The sequence below is a fragment of the Bufo bufo genome, chromosome 2, assembly GCF_905171765.1.
Source record: "Bufo bufo chromosome 2, aBufBuf1.1, whole genome shotgun sequence".
Classification (NCBI taxonomy): Eukaryota; Metazoa; Chordata; class Amphibia; order Anura; family Bufonidae; genus Bufo; species Bufo bufo.
Window position 1 is genome coordinate 343534688 of NC_053390.1, and position 15313 is coordinate 343550000.

Genomic DNA, 15313 nt, shown 5'->3' on the forward strand with positions numbered 1-15313 from the left:
ATTTTGGTCCACTCTTCTTTCAGTCTCTTAAACAGTTCTGTGACTGTTGTGGGTTTCTTGACCATAACTTTGTCACCAAAGATTTTCTAGAGGTTTTTTATTGGGTTTAGATTAGGACTCTGGGGTGGCCATTTCATTGTTTCAATGTTTTCAGTTTCAAGGAACTGCTTTACCCGTTTTGCTGAGTGACAGGGGGCATTGTCCTGCGTAATGAACGCAAGGAAGGAACCATGTGTTGTTGAAGACGGTTCTGATACACACTTGCATTCACTCTGCCATGCAGCTGTATGAGGTCCAACTCCTGCTGCAGAAAACATTCCCCAAACCATGACACTTCCTCCTCCACCTTTCACTCACTTCTTTACACACTTTGGGTTCAGTCTTTCCCTAGTTTGTCGACGAACATAATGTTTCCCATCAGACCGAAATAAATTAAACTTGCTTTCATCACTAAAATTAATTCTGGACCACTTCTCCTCTGTTCACACAACATGTTCCTCATCAAAGGTGAGTCTAGCCTTTTGATTCTTTCTGCTAAGGAGAGGTTTGGTCACTGCAGAGTGGGCTTTCAGTTCAAATGTTCTTAAATGTCGAGACACTGTATGATGAGACAGATCCTTACCCTGTTCGGTGCTGAACTGGCGAGCAATTCCAGCTGCAGTGTTGAAACGATTACCCATGGAGATTCTCCGCATTATCCTGTCCTCTCTTGCATTTGTCTTTCGAGGACGACCAGCCTTCTTAGGGGACTTGAATGAGTTTGTGATGTTGTAAAGATGCAATATGCTAGAAATCACAGACTTGGAACGACCAACTTCTCTTGGTATGGTTGATAGGGTCACCCCTTTGACCTTCATCTGGACAGCCTGCTGCCGGAGGGTTTCAGTCACTTTGGAACGGCACACCATTTTGTCAAAGTCAGTGAAAACTAGAAAGTTAGGCTGCTAGTTAAATAGGGTTTGTCTTATCATTAAGGAAATTAGCACCATTTGCCAGATTAACACCAATAATTTTGATCAGTGTTCTTTTTCAATTATCTCATTTACATTTTTATTCTGTGCTTTAGAATAAATACAATTTAGGAAATAATCTTAAAATACTGCTATTTTACTCATGTTAGGATATATTCACATAGGACTACACTATGACCTTGACATTTCGGAAATTGTGTGTTGTTCTCTAATTTTGATCGCCACTGGGTATATTAAAATATGTTCTTTGGAAATGCCATTAAGGGTGTTTTAAGGGCTTCCAATATTATATATTACTGTGAAAACTGCATTCTTAAAGATGTGTTTAGTAATGAACTGTGCAGCAGTACTAATGCTGAATGGAATGGAAGGTAGAGACAATTTCAGCTGAAGAGTATTTTCCACTGGGGAGTCCATTGGCATTCAGTTGTCTTATTTAATTATCACTTCCCTGATTCAACCATTATTCATGAGCCTCCTCTCATTCTTAAAGAGCTGTGAGCTGTGCTTGCCAATGTTGTGGCATATTATGAGACACAGCTATGCAATAGGGATGTGTGTGATAATGCATTCGACTATACTGCTGGCATGTTTTCCATTTGAATTCTTTAAGCTGCCAAAATTTAGCTAAGCTCTTATTCAGTGCAAGAAATCAATTGGCCCCTTATATTTCTGAAATGAATTAACTTAACCTCATTATTTCAGCTGATAAAATAACATGATGCATGAATGTATACTCCATATGCACAGTAGCTATACAAATCCCATTAGACAGTACATAAAAAAATATTTTCTACAGCATTACTATAATTTGGCATTAATGGAACCTAATGGATACCATCATTTTTTTATTGCTTATTGGAAAGTAGGAAATAACACTGGGCTATCAGGATTTCTAGTTTGTGATGTAAATTACAAAATAGGAACTTGTGGATGCTGCTGATGTCAGAAGTCGTTCAATAAGATGCAAGTAATGTAATATTAAAATCTAGATACTTCCCTTGACAAAAGCTTGGCACACTTTTGGCATTCTTTCAATTCATGTCATAAGGGATACTTTTCCAGCAGTCTATAAGGCATTCCAATGTACACATAGCGCTTGTTGGCAGATTTTTCTTAGTGCGGTTCATGTCATCCCATACCATCCCTACTGAGGGACATTTATGAAGACTGGCATTTCACAAGCCAGCCTTAAAAGAGTTGTATAGTGGGTTTATATTGATGACCTATCCTCAGAATAGGCCATCAATATCAGATTGGCAGGGGTATAACTCCCAGGACCACCACTGATCAACTGTTTTCTCTTTAGGATTGTTGCCCATTGTCTCACTTGTAGAGATAGTGCAGAGAAATTATGAATGGGACAAACACTTGCAATTACACTGCACCACAGCTGCAAGCAAGACGACATGCAGGTAAATTATGAAGAGGAAGCAGGGCTCACCTCCTTTGCAAACAGCTGATTGGCGAGGGTGCCAGGAGTCAGACCCCTGCCTATCTGATATTGAGGATAGGTCATCAATGTAAGTCTACTTCCACTCTGGCGTTTTGGCTTTCCATTTATGAGATCCGTTCAGGGCTCTCACAAGCGGTCCAAAACGGATCAGTTTGCATTCTAATGCATTCTGAATGAAAAAGGATCCGCTCAGAATGCATCAGTTTGCATCAGTTCAGTCTCCATTCCACTTTGGAGACGGACACCAAAACGCTCGGTCCATCTGATGAAACTGAGCCGTCCTGGAACACAATGTAAGTCAATGGGGACAGATCCGTTTTTACTGACACAATCTGGCACAATAGAAAACGGATATGTCCTCTGTTGACTTTCAATGGTGTTCAAGACGGGTCCGTCTTGGCTATGTTAAAGATAATACAAACGGATCTGTTCTGAACGGATGCAGATAGTTGTATTATCTGAACGGATCCGCACAAAATGCGAGTATAAAGTAGCCTAAATACAACTAAAAATAATGTACAAAAACCAACCTTGAATAAAACTTTTATATAAAAAAGACCTAAAGGACATGACATAATCTTAATGAACAAAACCTATGTATTAAATAAATCCCACATGAAATGAAAATTAATAGCACCTTTTATTCAAAAATATTAAAAATATATGCAGTGAGCCTTGGAAGAGCTGGTGCACAGGATGGGAGTGGTAATAGTCATGATGAAGTGTTATGTCATAGTGTACTCCCTTAGGCCGTTACTTCTTGGGATTCCGGACAGTAGAAATGATCTTTGAAGAATGAGGCCAGTAAATGTATAACAGTCTTTTTTACTAGAAACAACACATAGCCTCATAAACATAACCATGTGGGCGTGTCAACTTAACAAATACCAAACCTACAAAAATGGTCCACAAAGGAGCACAAAGACACCATGCCCGATGTAATATTTAAATATATCATCAATTTTAGAGATGAGCGAATTTTCCAAAAATTCAAATCGGATGGTTCGCAAGATTTTTGGGAAAAATTAGCTTTGATCCGAATTTATTTGCGGCGAATCGAGTTAAAAAGCGTCTATTTCCTGGCTGTTGAGAGCCTTATAGTGGTGTAGAACACTGTGCCTTGTAGCAACACGCATAGGGAGTCTGCTTTGGTAGTGAAATAATACTGTGAGTCCGTATGACATACAGATGACAGGCATCGCTGTTAGAATCACTGCACACTTCACTTATTTGGGTAGTCTCGGGGCCAAAACTGACCAAATAACTCAAGTGTGAACTCAGCCTTACAGGTTGATGTTAGCGCCAGGGATAAAGAACTGTGCAGAGACCCAAGATCCTACTGTAGCATGAAAGAGCGCACTCCTTTTACACCGTCGTCAGCTAATTCCACATAGATGTCTACAGAACCTGTTCTATTAAACGCTTATACAAGTAGATCCCCTCTGACAGAGTGGAGAGGGTGTCAGCAGTAAATTTGTGTTGACGTCACTGATTATTTTACCCTTCCTCTGACCCGTCAGAAAAACCCACAAAAACGGATCCTGTCTGTGGAGCATACATCTTCACTCGGTTAGCATTTGCTCAATAATCCATCAGTATTGCTAATGGCAAAAAAAAAAAATTGAGTGGATGTAAAACAGATGACACGTGAATGGAATATTTGCATGTCTTCTGTGTTTTCTACCCACGCCTGCTTTTGGCAACCAAATCATAAGCCAATTCTGATGGGACCATATAGGCCTTACAGCTGCTACACAGACATGACCTGTTGTGCGTCTCATTTTTCCTTCCTTTGACAGATCAGAAGAAAGGTCAAATAGATGATGTCAGCCAGGCTGAAAGGCAAAATAGTGGACCAGTCATGAAGTAGGGAGGGTGGGAACCATATGAAAAGTCCACAGTGTGGACCTATGACACAGTGGTGAGATGCAAGCAGCATGAGGAGACCACAGAGTGGCCCAATGACAGGGTCTGGATTTGGCAGCAGTATAAGGAGGCCACTGAGAAGCACAATGACAGAGTCTGGAGTTGGCAGCAGTATCAGGAGGCCACCGAGTGGCGCAATAACAGAGTCTGGAGTTGGCAGCAGTATGAGGAAGCCATTGAGTGGCACAATGACCGAGTCTGGAAGTGGCAGCATCAGGAGAAAGCCACTGAGTGGCACAATGACAGAGTCTGGAGGTGGCGGATGCAGCAGCAGCATCATGAGAAGGCCACCAGTGGCACAATTACAGAGTCTGTAGGTGGAAGCAGTATGATGAGGCCACCGAGTGGCACAATGACAGATTCTGGAGGTGGCAGTAGCATCAAGAGGTTGTCATTGTTTTCATGCACTTTGTATATTTGTTGTTTCATAATTTTATAATTTCCTCACACTTTCAGACGTCACATGACCTCACACAATGTCATTCGGTCCATACAGCAAAAGGAGTTTTTCAGTCACCCATCATTTGTACCGGAAAAAAAACACTTTGAAAGAGTGGCACAATGACAGAGTCTGTAGAGGGCCGTAAAGGACATGTATTGTCCCTGACCGTATATACAGCACCACACATTGGCGCTGCCAAGCACTTTGGCAGACACTGACAGGCTCAAGGACTGGCCCACCTTCTGTTCTTCATATTTGTGCAGAGCTGGTACTGCCTTTTTCAAAAAGAAATGACGGCTTAGGACTCTCCACCTCGGCTCGGCACAAGCCATCAGTTCTCTGAAAGGTGCAGAGTCCTCCACTTGGAAAGAGAGACTGTAGCACCAGCAACTTGGACAGGAGCACGTTCATCTTCTGCGCCATTGGATGAATGCACGCATACTTCTGTCTCTTGGCAATCGCTTTGGTGATCGATTGCTGATGGAATGACTGATGAGGAGTACAAGGAGCAGGAGCATCTGGACCAGCAGAAGATGGGAATGACAGACAGCTCCCTTCGGCTGAGGTGGTGGAGCCTTGACTGCCTGAAACCTGGTGCGTGCCACTGGCTGATGCAGTGGTTGCTGTGGCAGGCTGGACCACCACATCGGAGCCACGTTTCTCCCAGGCCACTGTATGGCGATGCCAACATTGGCACCCTGGCCATGCTTCACCTTCTGCCCACAGATGCGACATATGGCCACATTTACACTTTGAAAAAAAATACCACACCGCCAAGTAGGTGATTTTCCCCCCAACAGTCCGCACTGACTGATTGTTACCACCGCTGCCTCTGTGAACCCCTGCACCACTACTTCCTGGGCATGTATGCTGCTGCAAAGCAGGTGGTCTACCCTGGGCATGTTTGTCTCTCAAACTCCCACTGCTGCTACCCTGCTGACTCCTGGCCACGCTAGCGACTTCCTGGCTCAGCTGCAGCCTTACAGTCAAGCTGTCACCCTCTTCTCCTGATGATGACGGAGCCCCTTCTTCACCCGGCTCCCAAGTGCGATCGGCTTCATCATCATCGAGTAGTGTCTGCACATCACTGATGTCCTCCTTAGCGGCCTCTGGGTCAGGAGCCTAACCACTCGCAACACAAGCTCCCGTGCTACTCTCCTCATCACTACTTGCCTGCCTAGTGGAGGAAATGGCAGAAGTCTCCTCCACATCTTGGCTGGGCAGTAGCTGCTGACTGTCCTCTAGTAGCTTATCCTCACTGAAAAGTGAAGCTGAGCCCACTGCATGTAGTTCTTCTTGCGCTTGTGGAACAGAAAAGGCCAGAGGCAGGTTGAGGACAGGGGAGGGCACAGGGCCTACTCCCAGGCCATGCCAACTAAGCGTTGTCTCTGACGAACCCACCAACTGTCGGCTGGGGGTTTCTGATGTCACTTGGGATGATGTGGATGACTGAGTTAACCAATCAAGAACCACAGGGTTTCTGGTCAAGATACGACTCGCTGCGAGTGACTACTGCTGCCACGACCCCTTACTCTGCTGCGACCTCTGCTTGCGCCAGAAACATTCAGGCCACTGCCACTCCTCTGTGCATGGCCTGGCACTTCTCTGCCTGACATACTTGTAGCTGAACTAAACAAATGAAATGGAAATTAAAACACCCCAAAAAGCGACAAATAGCTTTTTCTTATTGTACTAAAATAGGCCAATAAACGCTTTCACTACAATGAACTGCTGAAATGCACAGAGAATATATTTTTCTTGTACTAAAATACGACCCTATACGCTTTGACCAGAAAAAAATTAAAGAGTGAAGTGCATATACAGTCAGGTCCATAAATATTGGGACATCAACACAATTCTAACATTTTTGGCTCTATACACCACCACAATGGATTTGAAATGAAACGAACAAGATGTGCTTTAACTGCAGACTATCAGCTTTAATTTGAGGGTATTTACATCCAAATCAGGTGAACGGTGTAGAAATAACAACAGTTTGTATATGTGCCTTTCACTTGTTAAGGGACCAAAAGTAATGGGACAGAATAATAATCATAAATCAAACTTTCAATTTTCAATGGTTGGTTGCAGATCCTTTGCAGTCAATTACAGCCTGAAGTCTGGGACGCATAGACATCACCAGATGCTGGGTTTCATCCCTGGTGATGCTCTGCCAGGCCTCTACTGCAACTGTCTTCAGTTCCTGCTTGTTCTTGGGGCATTTTCCCTTAAGTTTTGTCTTCAGTAAGTGAAATGCATGCTCAATCTTATTCAGGTCAGGTGATTGACTTGGCCATTGCATAACATTCCACTTTTTTCCCTTAAAAAACTCTGTGGTTGCTTTTTGCAGTATGCTTTGGGTCATTGTCCATCTGCACTGTGAAGTGCCATCCAATAAGTTCTGAAGCATTTGGTAAATGTGAGCAGATAATATTGGCTGAAACACTTCAGAATTCATCCTGCTGCTTTTGTCAGCAGTCACATCATCAATAAATACAAGAGAACCAGTTCCATTGGCAGCCATACATGCCCACGCCATGACACTACCACCACCATTCTTCACTGATGAGGTGGTATGCTTAGGATCATGAGCAGTTCCTTTCCTTCTCTATACTCTTCTCTTCCCATCACTCTGGTACAAGTTGATCTTGGTCTCATCTGTCCATAGGAATTTGTTCCAGAACTGTGAAGGCTTTTTTAGATGTCGTTTGGCAAACTCTAATCTGGCTTTCTTGTTTTTGAGGCTCAGCAATGGTTTACATCTTGTGGTGAACCCTCTGTATTCACTCTGGTGAAGTTGTCTCTTGATTGTTGACTTTGACACACATACACCTAACTCCTGGATAGTGTTCTTGATCTGGCCAAACTGTTGTGAAGGGTGTTTTCTTCACCAGGGAAAGAATTCCTTGGTCATCCACAACAATTGTTTTCCGTGGTCTTCCGGGTCTTTTGGTGTTGCTGAGCTCACCGGTGTGTTCCTTCTTTTTAAGAAGGTTCCAAACAGTTGTTTTGGCCATGTCTAATGTTTTTGCCATCTCTCTGATGGGTTTGTTTTGTTTTTTCAGCCTAATGATGGCTTGCTTCACTGATAGTGACAGCTCTTTGGATCTCATCTTGAGAGTTAATAGCAAAAGATTCCAAATGCAAATAGCACACTTGAAATGAACTCTGGACCTTTTATCTGATCATTGTAATTGGGATAATGAGGTAATAACACACACCTGGCCATGGAACAGCTGAGAAGCCAGTTGTCCCATTACTTTTGGCCCCTTAACAAGTGGGAGGCACATATGCAAACTGTTGAAATTCCTACACCGTTCATCTGTTTTGGATGTAAATACCCTCAAATTAAAGCCGACAGTCTGCAGTTAAAGCACATCTCGTTCGTTTCATTTCAAATCCATTGTGGTGGTGTATAGAGCCAAAAATGTTAGAATTTTGTCGATATCACAATAATTATGGACCTGACTGTATATATTTATTGCAGTACTGAAATACGCCCCTATATGCTTTCACCAGAAATAACTGTAGCAGTAAACTGAGAATATATATTTCTTGTTGGATTGAATTAGGCCACTGCACGCTTTGACCAGAAAAAAATTAAAGAGTGAAGTGCCTATATATCTTTTCTTGCAGTACTAAAATACACCCCTATACACTTTCACAAGAAATAACTGCAACAGTGCAGTGCGTATATATATTTTTCTTTTTTTACTGTAATATGCCCCTATACGCTTTCACCAGAAATAACTGCAACAGTGCAGTGCATATATATATTTGTCTTTTTTTTACTGAAATACGCTCCTATATGCTTTCAACAGAAATAACTGCAACAGTGCAGTGCGTATATATTTGTCTTTTTTTACTGTAATACGCCCCTATACTCTTTCATCAGAAATAACTGCAGAAGTGACCTGAGAATATATATTTCTTGTTGGAATGAAATAAGCCACTATACGCTTTAACCAGAAAACAAATAAATAGTGAAGTTCTTATATTTTTTTCTGGTAGTACTGAAATACGCCCCTATACGCCTTCAACAGAAAAAAACTTCAACAGTGCAGTGTGTATATATTTTTCTTTTTTTACTGTAATACGCCCCTATACGCTTTTAACAGAAATAACTGCAACACCGCAGTTTGCATAGATTTTTTCTTTTTTTTTTACTGTAATACGCCCCTATACACTTTTAACATAAATAACTGCAACAGTGCAGTGCGTATATATATATTTTTTTACTGTAATACGCCCCTAAACGCTTTCACCAGAAATAACTGGAACAGTGCACATATATTTGTCTATTTTAACTGTAATACGTCCCTATACGCTTTCATCAGAAATAACTGCAACAGTGCAGTGCGTATATATTTTTCTTTTTTTACTGTAATATGCCCCTATACGCTTTGACCAGAAATAAATGCAACAGTGCAGTGCGTATATATTTTTCTTGTTGTACTGAAATACGCCCCTATACGCTTTCAACAGAAATAACTGCAGAAGTGAAATGCGTATATATTTTTCTTATCGTACTGAATAGGATACTAAGATATAAGCCACTAAAGGCTTTCCAACATAAAACTTGCAGCCCAATAACAAAAAGCTGGAATGAGAGAGCTCTCTAATGACTATTTGGATCCCCCAAATAATCGTTCCCTGCACTTGTAAATCGCTTTCCTATCAATGTCCCTAGCGCCTTCTGACGTCTCTCCCTGCACTAAGATGCTGTGAAATCATTCCTCCCTATCCCTTCCCTGCACTTATAAATCCTTTTTTCAGTTTTTTTTTTAAACATAGAGGTTTTTCCAATAGCTTTCCCTAGCGCCTTCACACGCCTGTCGCTGCACTTTGAAAGCTGGAAAATGGCCGAATCTAAAATGTCTGCCGTATTTATAGGGCTGTGACATCACAGGGCTGGCTGGCTGCTGATTGGCTGCATTAAGGCATGCCAATCTGGGTAATCCAGCCTTCCCAGAGTCCCTTGCCCCATGTTCTCAGTCCTCACACGTGTAGCTGCCATTTTAGTAAAATTGTGATTCGTTATTACAAAGCGCGAGGAAATTCACATTCGTTGCGAATCAAATTTTTCCTGAAATTTGGATCGAATTCCACTTTGTCAGCTTCGATTCACTCTTCTCTAATCAATTTATTAAATAGACAAACAATACATGATCAAAAACATAAAAATGGGACAAACATCAGAAAGGGTGCATTGACCACCAGTTTCAATACACCCGAAGAAGTTATAAAACATGTCAAACATACCAAGGTGAGAAGGAGGAAGTGAGGAAGTATATCCATGATCACACCCATAAATGACAGTAGCACAAAAAATTGTTAAACATCCACATAAGAAAGAGTGGGATGTCCTATTCGACCCTCCAAATACCATAATTTATGAGGCTACATCAATATCATACCCAAAACTCCCACCAACAAAAACCCACCTATAGACTTGATGGGGGGAAGAAGAAATCTATAGTGGTCAGAGAACACCTTGATAAGTGTTGGTCGAATACGACGCCCCCCCCCCCCCCCTTCTCATATGGATGTTTAACTATTTTTTGAGTTACTGTTATTTATTGGTGCAAATATGGATATTCTTCCTCCTTCTCCTTGGTATTTTTGACATGTTTTACATCTTCTTCGGGTGTATTGAAACCAGTGGTTAGTCTACAGCTATTGTGTTCAATGTTACCCTTTCCGATGTTTGTCCCATTTTTATGTTTTAAATCTTGTATTTTTTGATTGTTTATTTTATAAATTGATTATATATTTAAATATTACATTGGGCATGGTATCTTTGTGCTCCTTTGTGCAGGATTTTTGTAGGTTTAGTCTTTTTTACTAATTGCAACATAGAACAGAACTTCAAACACATTTAATAGCAGCAGATTTTAAGTGCAAACTTCTGGCATCAATAAGGATGATGGAGGCAGGTTGATTGGCTAAACTTTAGCACTAGTCTTATATTGGCCTAGTAGTAGTCCCATGGGTGGAAGACCATCACCATTGAAGCCTGTAGAGAGGTGCAAATCCCATTAAAACAATAGTGACAGTGACATATATGTGTGTACAAGTAATAATAATAAAAACCATTTTCGAAGTGTCCTAGAAATGAAGTACATACTTGAGGATAAATCACACATATATCTATATATATATAATCGAATAGAAAGCAGGACTGCACTCCAATATGTGATGAAAAAATCAAAGCAGTTTATTCACCCATGTTATGGCAAAGTTTGCGACGTTTCAGCTCTTGCGAGCCTTTCTCAAGCGTATATATGTATATATATGTGTCAGAGATGGGTACCCATTAGGGATATAGAGATAACATCGAAATATCCAGAGAACCATTAATATAGAGGGCACCCTTAGGACATAAAGGCTGGGATATAGAAACATGGTGAAAATATGTTCTAACTATACACATGCTGTTATAGGATATAGATAATGTAATCATACTTTAGCCGAACTCCAACATCTGGGCGCAGGCGCAGTCTACCCCTGTGACTGAGGAGCAGTGATCTGGAGCATGCGCGATAGAAGATAAATGAAATCAGGAAGGGACGGAGTTTGGCGCATGTGCAGAAGCGCCCGATGGAGCGCCCAGAATAGTATAGAAACGGCGCATGCGCGCGTGCACGGAAAATCATAAGGGGGCACGGCTGCATATGCCGGAATGACGTATATGTTACGCACCATGATCACGCACCGCCACGGACCATGGGAGCAGAGCCTGGCCCAATAGGAAGGTCCTTCCGGGTGATGTGTGTATACACACATGAATAAGAAAAGGTTTTGGATTGGTTCAAAACGATCGTTGAGTAATCCGAGGGTTTAAATGCCCTAGCCCCGCCCCCAATTTTCAGTACCTGTGCTGTTTTCCCCTGAAGAAGCCGACTCGCTCGGCGAAACATGTAGGGAAGCAGGTCTATAGCTTTTAGGCAGGAAGGGTAGATTGAGGCATACAATAAAGTACTAAAGCATCAGAGTGCAGCTCCCCCCCCGGGGGAATATATGAATGCACATGTGTAACACACATCAGCAGTAGATACTATCACCCTGCAATTTACCCACACCTGATAGTTTTAAATGTTTGTCCCTAAGAGTATAAAGATATAAATAGTGGAGCACATGTGTGACTGCTAAATAATACAATAGTCACAGTGAATGGTGTACATTTGCATACAGCTATACATACGGTACATATCTGTATAAAGTCCAAAGTACATAAATCCAATAAAGATGTATTGCAAAAATAAAGCAAATGGCAACTACCCTAAAGTGTTAAATACCAATTAATTAGTGAGTTTCACTAAGGCCACGTTTATAGCTCCGTTTAAGAGATTCGGCTGCCTGATCCGGCGCAAATGCCGGCTGTCGGGCGGACAAAAAAAACATTGCATGCAACAGTTTTAGTCTGGCCAAAACCCAGCATTTATGCTGGAAATCGGCTGGATCGCCACAGGACATCATTGCAGTCAATGGGAATCCGGTGAAGTAGAGGATCCAGCAACGCCAGAACCAGCGAGATCCAGCAGGCTGTTCTGGAAATGAAAAACGAGGACTAACTACCCATCTGCATCTCCCTGCTACACAAAAGGGTTAAACCTATGTGAGATAGAATACATTGTAAGGCACGTCACCGCGGGGTACAGTGTCTCATGGGATCAAAAGGATTCTGTGGATGCTAGTTGAGCAAATTACTGTCAGTTTGGTTCAAGTTTGCATTAAAGTTTAACTGTCTTTTTAGTTTACTTTTAATATAGTAAAGAGAAGGGACAGTGGTGTTCAACATTTTTGTGATATACTTTATATGTGAAGGATATTTCTTTGTACTTGAAAACTGTATTTGAAGCAAAGAAATGATATAGCACCTCAAACTGCAGAATCCTTAGATGAAGAGGTTGTTAAACCTCTCAAAGTGTAACTTTATTAGGGAAAGATGTTTCTTTACTGACAGTGTAAATAGTCTTCTTAGCAAAGTTCTAACTAAGCATTGCTAAGGAGAGTCTATGTTTAGTTTTCAGTTTTATTGAGCGCTGAAGATGTCTGTGTGTAACATGTCAGATAAGAAGGCCTTTATATGGCATATGAACCTAGTCAGGAACTAAGGCTATGACAACAAGCTGGGAACCTTTGTATGTTACACACATGCATCTTCAGCTCTCAGTAGAACTGAAGACTGAAGAAAGATTCCTTAGTAGAGTTGAGCGAACCCGAACTGTAAAGTTCGGGTTCGTACCAAACTTTAGGGTTTTCGGCACCCGGACCCGAACATTTACGTAAAAGTTCGGGTTCGGTGTTCGGCGATTTTTATGGCGCTTTTTGAAAGGCTGCAAAGCAGCCAATCAACAAGTGTCATACTACTTGCCCCAAAAGGCCATCACAGCCATGCCTACTATTGGCATGGCTGTGATTGGCCAACTGCAGCATGTGACTCCGCCTCTTTATAAGCTGGAGTCACGTAGCGCTGCCTGCCCTGAGCCAACTACTACTGAAAACGAACTTTTTTTTCTTCAGTTAGTCAATATCAATACATGATTGGCAGCCATTTTATGCATTGATAGTGCACCAGCATAGGCTATCTGCAAGTCCAGAAATACAGCTTTGGCATACTGGGGTGAAAAAACCCTCTAATATACTGCACATCTCGGATTACACAAGCATAAGTGACTGTCACATTTAGGACAGAAATACAGCTTTTTGGTTAGGGTGAAAAAACCCTCTAATATATTGCACATCTGGGATTACACGTGCATAAGTGACTGTCACATTTGGGACAGAAATACAGCTTTTTGGTTAGGGTGAAAAAACCCTCTAATATACTGCAAATCTGGGATGACACGTGCATAAGTGACTGTCACATTTTGGCAATAAATACGGCTTTGGCATACTGTGGTGAAAAAAGCCTCTGATATACTGCACATCAGGGATTAGACAAGCATAAGTGACTGTCACATTTAGGACAGAAATACAGCTTTTTGGTTAGGGTGAAAAAACCCTCTAATATACTGCACATCTCGGATTAGACAAGCATAAGGGACTGTCACATTTAGGACAGAAATACAGCTTTTTGGTTAGGGCAAAAAAACTCTCTAATATACTGCACATCTGGGATTACACGTGCATAAGTGACTGTCACATTTAGGATAGAAATACAGCTTTTTGGTTAGGGTGAAAAAACCCTCTAATATACTGCACATCTGGTATTAAACAAGCATAAGTGACTGTCACATTTAGGCCATAAATACGGCTTTTTGGTTACTGGGGTGAAAAAAGCCTCTAATATATTGCACATCTGGGATTACACATGCATAAGTGACTGTCACATTTAGGCCATAAATACGGCTTTGGCATACTGGGGTAAAAAAGCCTCTCATATACTGCACATCTGGGATTACACGTGCATGAGTGACTGTCACATTTAGGCCATAAATACGGCGTTGGCATACTGGGGTAATAAACCTGCTAATATACTGCACATCTGGGATTACACGTGCATAAGTGACTGTCAAATTTAGGACAGAAATACAGCTTTTTGGTTAGGGTGAAAAAACCCTCTAATATACTGCACATCTGGGATTAGACAAGCATAAGTGACTGTCACATTTAGGCCATTGATACGGCTTTTTGGTTACTGGGGTGAAAAAAAACTCTCATATACTGCACATCTGGGATTACACGTGCATAAGTGACTGTCACATTTAGGACAGAAATACAGCTTTTTGGTTAGGGTGAAAAAACCCTCTAATATACTGCACATCTGGGATTACAGATAAATAAGTGACTGTCACATTTAGGCCATAAATACGGCTTTTTGGTTAGGGTGAAAAAACCCTCTAATATACTGCACATCTGGGATTACACGTGCATAAGTGACTGTCACATTTAGGGCAGAAATACAGCTTTTTGGTTAGGGTGAAAAAACCCTCTAATATACTGCACATCTTGGATTAGACAAGCATAAGTGACTGTCACATTTAGGCCATAAATACGGCTTTGGCATACTGGGGTAAAAAACTGTCTAATATACTGCACATCTGGGATTACACATGCATAAGTGACTGAAACATTTAGGCCACAAATACGGCTGTCATATAGAGTTAAAAAAATAAATAAATAGAGTGCAATACCCTAAATCAGAGTTTATATTTGCGGTTAATTATTTTTAACATACTTAACCACTTTTTACTTTGCTTTGTGGACGCTAACTATGAGGCAAACATCTAATAAGGGACGCGGTTATGGTCGTGGTGGTGGTGATGGTGGAGCCTCTGGTGCAGGGAGAGGACGTGGCCGTTCTGCCACAGCTACACGTCCTACTGAACCTACTACCTCAGGTCCCAGTAACTGCCAGAATCGACAGCGATATTTGGTCGGGCCTAATGCCGTTCCGTTCTAAGGATGGTAAGGCCTGAGCAAGTACAGGCGCTAGTCAATTGGGTGGCCGACAGTGGATCCAGCACGTTCACATTATCTCCCACCCAGTCTTCTGCAGAAAGCACACAGTGG

General features: G+C 41.6%; 1 long non-coding RNA gene across 1 annotated transcript; it reads right to left on the reverse strand.

Moving 5' to 3' along the window:
* Positions 1-1100: 1100 nt before the first annotated feature.
* LOC120991511 lies at positions 1101-10958 on the reverse strand. The gene is made up of 3 exons (XR_005776700.1): positions 10940-10958; positions 4711-4715; positions 1101-1195 (listed from the first exon to the last, which is right to left on the reverse strand). It is a non-coding gene; the product is annotated as an uncharacterized LOC120991511 (long non-coding RNA).
* Positions 10959-15313: the final 4355 nt, after the last annotated feature.